Source organism: Hemiscyllium ocellatum, chromosome 22 (assembly GCF_020745735.1).
Source record: "Hemiscyllium ocellatum isolate sHemOce1 chromosome 22, sHemOce1.pat.X.cur, whole genome shotgun sequence".
Classification (NCBI taxonomy): domain Eukaryota; kingdom Metazoa; phylum Chordata; class Chondrichthyes; order Orectolobiformes; family Hemiscylliidae; genus Hemiscyllium; species Hemiscyllium ocellatum.
The window spans coordinates 9,354,989-9,361,655 of NC_083422.1; the positions used below are offsets into that span (position 1 = coordinate 9,354,989).

The 6,667-nt window shown below is 40.6% G+C and overlaps 1 protein-coding gene across 2 annotated transcripts in view; it reads left to right on the forward strand.

Annotated features, from left to right (window-relative positions):
- ank3b (ankyrin 3b) overlaps positions 1 to 3,278 on the forward strand; it is a 392,035-nt gene extending 388,757 nt beyond the window's left edge. For both annotated transcript variants that reach the window (XM_060841865.1, XM_060841864.1), the window contains one exon: positions 1,850 to 3,278. The gene's annotated coding sequence lies outside the window, so the exon portion shown is untranslated. The remainder of the gene's footprint in view (positions 1 to 1,849) is intronic.
- Positions 3,279 to 6,667: the final 3,389 nt, after the last annotated feature.

The window sequence follows — 6,667 nt, forward strand, 5'->3', positions numbered from 1 at the left end:
TTCAGCTGCAACCACTTCAATTATAGCTCATTCAAACAATTATTTACATAATGCTTGTCATTAATGTCAGGTTATTTGCTTTTCAAACTATGCAGTAATCCTTTAAAAATAAGTTTTAAAACAATTTTTTCTCCTTTCACTCCTCAGAATTTTTAATAAGTATAAAACTAAAAATATACGGTCTTTATAACATTACAACTTCTATATTCCACATGGGCGGCACGGTGGCTCAGTGGTTAGCACTGCTGCCTATCAGTGCCAGGGACCCAGGTTCGATTCCAACCTTGGGTGACTCCACTTGTGTGGAGTTTGCCCATTCTCCCCGCATCTGTGTGGGTTTTCTCCGGGTGCTCTGGTTTCCTCCCACAATCCAAAGATGTGCAGGTGAGGTGAATTGGCCATGCTAAATTGCCCGTAGTGTTAAGTGCATTAGAGGGAAATGGGTCTGGGTGGGTTACTCTTTGGAGGGTTGGTGTGGGCTTGTTGGGCTGAAAGGCCTGTTTCCACACTGTAGGGAATCTAATCTAATGTAATCTCTTGACATAGACACAATATTCAAATCACAAGAGATACCAAAAGATGCTAATTCCAACTAATTGCTATAAAATTTGCAAGGTCAGTTTTAATATAGGGTTAGTTATGTATAAAGTTATATGGTTACACCTAATGTTTGCAGTTTCTGGCCCACCTGACCTTGGAATGTCAAACGAACATTGCCCCTCTGCCTTGTAGCTGCAATTATAACTCCCTTTTTTTATGACCACCTTGATTTGAGGTAGGGACCCACCCATCAAACCTTGCCATTCTGCTTTTCACCAATCCAAAGACTTTTTTTTAGCCGAAGGTACCACGTCACATTTTGTGATATTGGAATCCATCTGCCACATTTGTAGCCGTTAATCCAACTGTATCACTGTTACCTTGCAGTTTCTTTCATGCATTCATTACCTTGCCTGCTCCCTGACTTGAGTAACCTCTGTAAGAATGGATACCATTCCCTATGGAACGAGATTCAAGTAAAAGAGAGGAAGTTGCCAGTCTAAAGACAAACTATGGACATGGATGATAAAGATTGTTGAAAGGGGTACCCTCCTTCGGAATAAAATGTGTGATCATACTATCTGCTAAAAACATGCCTCTTTTATGGCCAGTGGTTGAAAATTCAGTGTAATCACTTTATAATTTGGCTTCAGGAGGACTGCATTTAATTGACTCCCGATTTTAGGTGTTTAGGCTCAGTGGTCACATTCTCAATCATAAGTCATGTGGTCTTGCTCCAGTCCGGACACTTATAGACATAATCCACACTGACGCTCCAGTGCAGTACTGAAAGAATGCTGCACCTATTGAAAGACCACTTTCAGATGCCACATTAGATTGAGATGTGTCCTTTAACCTAGACTATTCTGGGGAGGAGCAGGAGAGTCCCCACCAGTGTCCTCAGCCAATATTTATCCTTCCACCATACAATATGAGGTGTTTGTCAGAAACCAAGAGTAGAAATTGCTGAAGAAACTCAGCAGGTCTGGCTGCATCGTCAGAAAAAGAAACAGAGTGAACATTTCCAGTACTTAGAGTTAATGTTTCAAGTCCAGAACTCTATTCCTCCCTCCACAGATGCTGCCAGACCTGCTGAGTTTCTCCAGCAATTTCTGTTTTTGCTTCAGATCTCCAGCACCCCACAGTTCTTTGACTTTTCCGTTGTTTGACAGACCTCACTCTGGGCACATTTTCTGCATTGAACAGCGCCCAACATACAAAAGCACTGAGCAGGCGTTAGAATGCTTTGTGGGCCGTCCCATATGCAGAAGATCTGATGTAAATGCGAGTGTCTGTTTTGTCTTTACAGAGAAGCATCTTACTACTGCCAGTGTTCAGAAAGGAAACGGCTGGAGCAGAGGACGAGCGGACTGCAGATGAAGTGTGTGCCTGCTGCTTTCACACATTAAAGCATGGTTTAGATACAAGAGGATATTTTAATTTAGCATGAGCAACTTTAAAACCGCATGGGAAATCACTTGCATTCGTTGATCTGAAGAGGGTGTGATTGGCGCTCCATGGGCACTTGACGCACACCATCGGTACGGGCAACTCTTCAAACTGAGCCGAGGAGTTTTTTTCTTTCAATTTAGCACCTTTGATACATTTCCTGTGACTGCGAATGTTCACAGCAGATCACAACACATTGAGGTTCCAGCAAGGAGTGTACAAATCACTTATTACACACAGCATCTAGCCTTATAATTTTCTTGAACCCATGGTTTCAGGGTATTAAACAAACCTACTTGCTTATTTAAAAAAAAGAAAAAAAAAGAAAAAAAAATCATAAATGGTTTTGCTGTACATAAAGAACTCTGTAAAAAAAAATAAAAATAGTTCTGATCAGGTGGCATTTCTGGAAGCAATGCAAACACACTAACAGCACCTGAACTGTTTTAGTGTCTGATTCACGCTTTAGAAGTTGATTCCACCTACTTAAAATGTTTTGAGTGTGACTCCACGATTTCTTGTACAATTAATAGAAAAGGTATAATCTTTGTATATGCAAAAACACTGGCTTCATTTTAACTGAGATAGCTTTCTTTCAGACTACACTGCACAGTTCAAAATGATTTTCAAAACCATGGGGGAAAACAATGTGTAATTCTACTGAGACAAAAGTATTCTTAAAAACCAAAATATCAATATTCCGATGCATGTGTCCCTCATTTTAATTAAACTTTCTTTTCTCCTGCAGTTTTCAGCCATGGTGTTGGAATTTAACACAAGATTTATCACACGTTTCCCTTTCATTTTTCTTGCTTCTTTTTTAAAAATAACGAAACAATCTTAAAAGATGCCATACATTATGCAAAGGGGAAGTGTTTCAAGTACTTGCTTTTAGAAGGGTTTATTGCTTGCAATTCAGTACTTGAACTAATTCTCTTGCAGGCACAGTATTGACCAACCAAGTTGGGACAATGAGGACGTACATGCTTGTAGACTGGCAACACGGTGTAAAATTATTACTGTATCATGTGTATTGGCGATAAGATGTAGAAGTCTTTCCATAAGCCGATCGTCTGTAATCTTTTTTAGCAGTGTAATAATAGGTTGTTAAGGCCTGCTGTGGTTAAAAGGGCGGTCTACCTTTGAATTTGGTGAATTACTCTCCTTTGTTGATTATATTCATATGAAAACATTAAGCAGTCACTGAAGATAGCTCTTATAACTATGTATGAAAACAACAAACTCCACTGAATGATCCAGTTGATTATTCAAGCAAAAATAAATTGTGTTCAATCACTAGTATTTGTGCATTTTGTTCAGAAAATCTGATTCCAGTATTAAATTGCAGCCGTCTCCTCATCCCCAATGCTCCTTTGATGATGCCTTCCAAACCTGTGACCTTTACCATCCAGAAGGACAAGAGCAGCAGATACACGGGAACACCCCTCTTCCTGCAAGTTCCCCTCCGAGCCACACAGCACCATGACTTGGAAACTAATTGACTGTTTCTGCCTTGCCGCTGAGTCAAAATCCTGGAAGGCCCAACCTAACAGCATCCTGTGGACTGCAGTGGTTCAAGAAGGCAGCTCAAGGCCGGCTTCTGCGAGGTGATTACGGATGAGCAATAATGCCTAAGCCCAGGCAGCAGTGTTCATATCCCTTGGAAAAATTTGTTTTATTCAAATCTTTACCATCTCTTGTTCTTGTCAAGATGACTCCAGCTTGACAGTCACTGTGGCCAGATTCTGAATTATGCGTCCTTTGCCAGGCCATCACAGACCATGCAGTTAAGACAACGGAGTATACCATCTGTGGTTTCGGTCTGGGATTTTCAACCCCCTACCACTCAGAAGTCTAACATCCCAGTGTTGACAGCACAGTAAGATTCTATTCAGGACCAACTTTTCTGTTGCACTGCTGCAGCTGTCCACATCTTCAATAAAATACCCTTCAGTTCTACAAAGTTGATTCTGGCATTTAAATACTTGAACTTCATAATTATTACAAGTAACCGTTAGAATAGGTTTTCCATTCCTATCGATAGCTTTGATGTACAGGAGACCGTTTTGTTAAATAGAGCCACAGTGAACTAATCTATATGGTCTGAGGAGGAAACAAACCACAATTTTCTGAACTGTGTTTTCATGTTCTCAGAAACAAATATTTCTCAACAAATTGATCTTCTTCTGTGTTAGGGATATAGTCAGAAGAGGTGAAATATAGGAACTTTCTAATGGAGGTTTACTGTCATTAAAATATAAAACTCCCTCTCTACAAAATTTAAAAAGGTGTGTTAATAATCAGGAGTGATTTTATATACACAATTAAATGTGTTATATATTCCTGTATTCAATAGGAAATTTGGTAAGCATGATGGTTAGCACTGCTGCCTCATAGCACCAGGGACCCAGGTTCGGTTCCACCCTCAGGGTGACTATCTCTGTGTAGTTTGCACACTTTCCTTGTGTCTGCGTGGGTTTTCTCTGGGTGCTCCAGTTTCCTTCCAAAGATGTGCAGGTAAGGTGGATTGGCCATGCTCAGTTCTCCTGTAGTGTCCAGAGAGGCTGGGTGGGTTAACTATGGTAAATGTGGGGTTCCAGATGCTCATCAGAGGATCCGTGCAGACTTGATGAGCCAAATGGCCTCTAACTGCACTGTGGGGTTTCTAAGAACTCTGTCTGAATCACCCATTACTCCTGCCTGTATGCTTGCTGACCTGCATTAGCTCCTGTTTCAGCAACACCTCGATTTTAAAATTCTCATCCCTGTTAATAGGTTCCTCTGTGTGGCCTCCCCATTCCCTATCTCTGATCTCTTCCATCTTTACAACCCTCCTCACTGCTCCAAGATCTCCGAGCTCTGCCAATTCTGATCTCTTGAGCATCCCAGATTTTAAACCGTTCCCCAATTGGTCTCCACAATGATGCTATACATTCTACTGCTTAGGCCCTAAGCTCTGCAATTCTCTCCATGAGCCAAGCCCCTGTCTACCCTCTGAGTACTGTTTAAGAGAAACTTTTACAGTCAAGAGTTTGGTCAGATGGCCTGATGTATCTCAGTGTCGGGAGACAGTGGTATTGCGGTATTGTTGTTGAACCAGTAGTCATGGCAGTTCTTTGTGGATATGGGTTTGAAACCCACCATGGCACATGCAGATATTTGAGTCCAATCTTTAACAAAATCTAAAATTAAAATCTAATCTAAAAGCATCATTCACCATTTGCTGCAAAATCCTGTCTGATTGGCTAATGTCATTTAGGGAAGGAAATCTGCCCTTCTTGTCCAATCGGGCCTCCGTGTAACCCCAGAGTCCACAGCAACATACCTGCCCTAGCAAGTCACTCAGTTTCAGGGCAATTAGGGGTGAGTGACAAACATAGACTGAGCCAGTGATGCCCATGTCATATGAATGAAGGAAAAGAAGTGTTGAGCATCATGGGGATGTATTATACTAGAGGTGATATATAAATACAGTTTGTTGAACTCATTTGTCTTTTGGGATTGCCGTTAAATTTACAAATCTTGAATTCTAAAACTTAGACATCAAGTGAAGTATTTGCTCAAATTGGTTCACTTCAGGAGCCCAAGATCCTGTGTTGTCATTGCCCTAGAACTCTGGGGATTCCAGTCAATAAAATCTAAGCAACAGTGTTTTGACAGCTACATTGGAAACACCAAGTATAACCCTCAATACAGCTATATCCAACACCACCACCCCTGCTGTTGTACTACTCAAGCCTTGATCTGCACTAATTACTAGATGTATTGACCCATTACAGTTCCCTGTGCTTCTCACTTGGTCACAGAATCCAGATTGACACTCCAGGATGACACTGATGGCATGTTACCCTGCACTGGCGCAGTATTTTTGTTGAAATGTTGAACCATATATCCTTCTGGATGGAAAAGAAGTTCCTATGACAGCATTTGGAAGAAAAACTGGCAAGATCTTCCTCGAGACTTGTATAATATTTATCCCTCAACTGCCATCACTAACACATATTGTCTGGTATTGTCACATTGCTGTTTGTATGAGCTTGCTGTGCAGCACTGCCTTCATTATGGTGCTATATGAATGTATATCTTTGAGTCTAATGAAATATTGGAGTTTTTTCCCATGCATTTAAATGTTTTAAACAATATGTAAATGAATGAAGCAGAGTGAAAGGAGAGTGTGTAGAATATAAATAGAGCAGATGGTCCGTGACTGTAATGTCTATTCTGTGTAATTACGGAGAACTTACAAAATAACTGGCAGTGGAAGAACAAATAGAAAGTGGCCATACCCTAATTTTAGGTCCATACACTGTCATATTGTATCACCATTTACTGAACAGAGCCTTGACAATGAGCAGCGAGTTGGCCTTGTTATTTTTTTTAACAAAATCAATATAATTGTGTCTATCTCTTTTGCAACCTGTGACAAACAGATGCAGGTTCAGATTGTGGCGATCAAATACATGTAGGGTCAAATTTCAAAGCAGGCTCAATGGGCTTCATGCTGTACTCCTGCACCTGTTTCTTATGATCTAAATAATGCTTATGTTTACAATGATGAATATTAGTTTCCACCTTACTGCTTATCCCTCAGCTCTTTCCAGTCACCAATTGAACCATTCTTTTTCTGCCTGTCATTCTTACAAGCTAGGAGTTATTCTGTTTGGAGTGTTTAATCTTG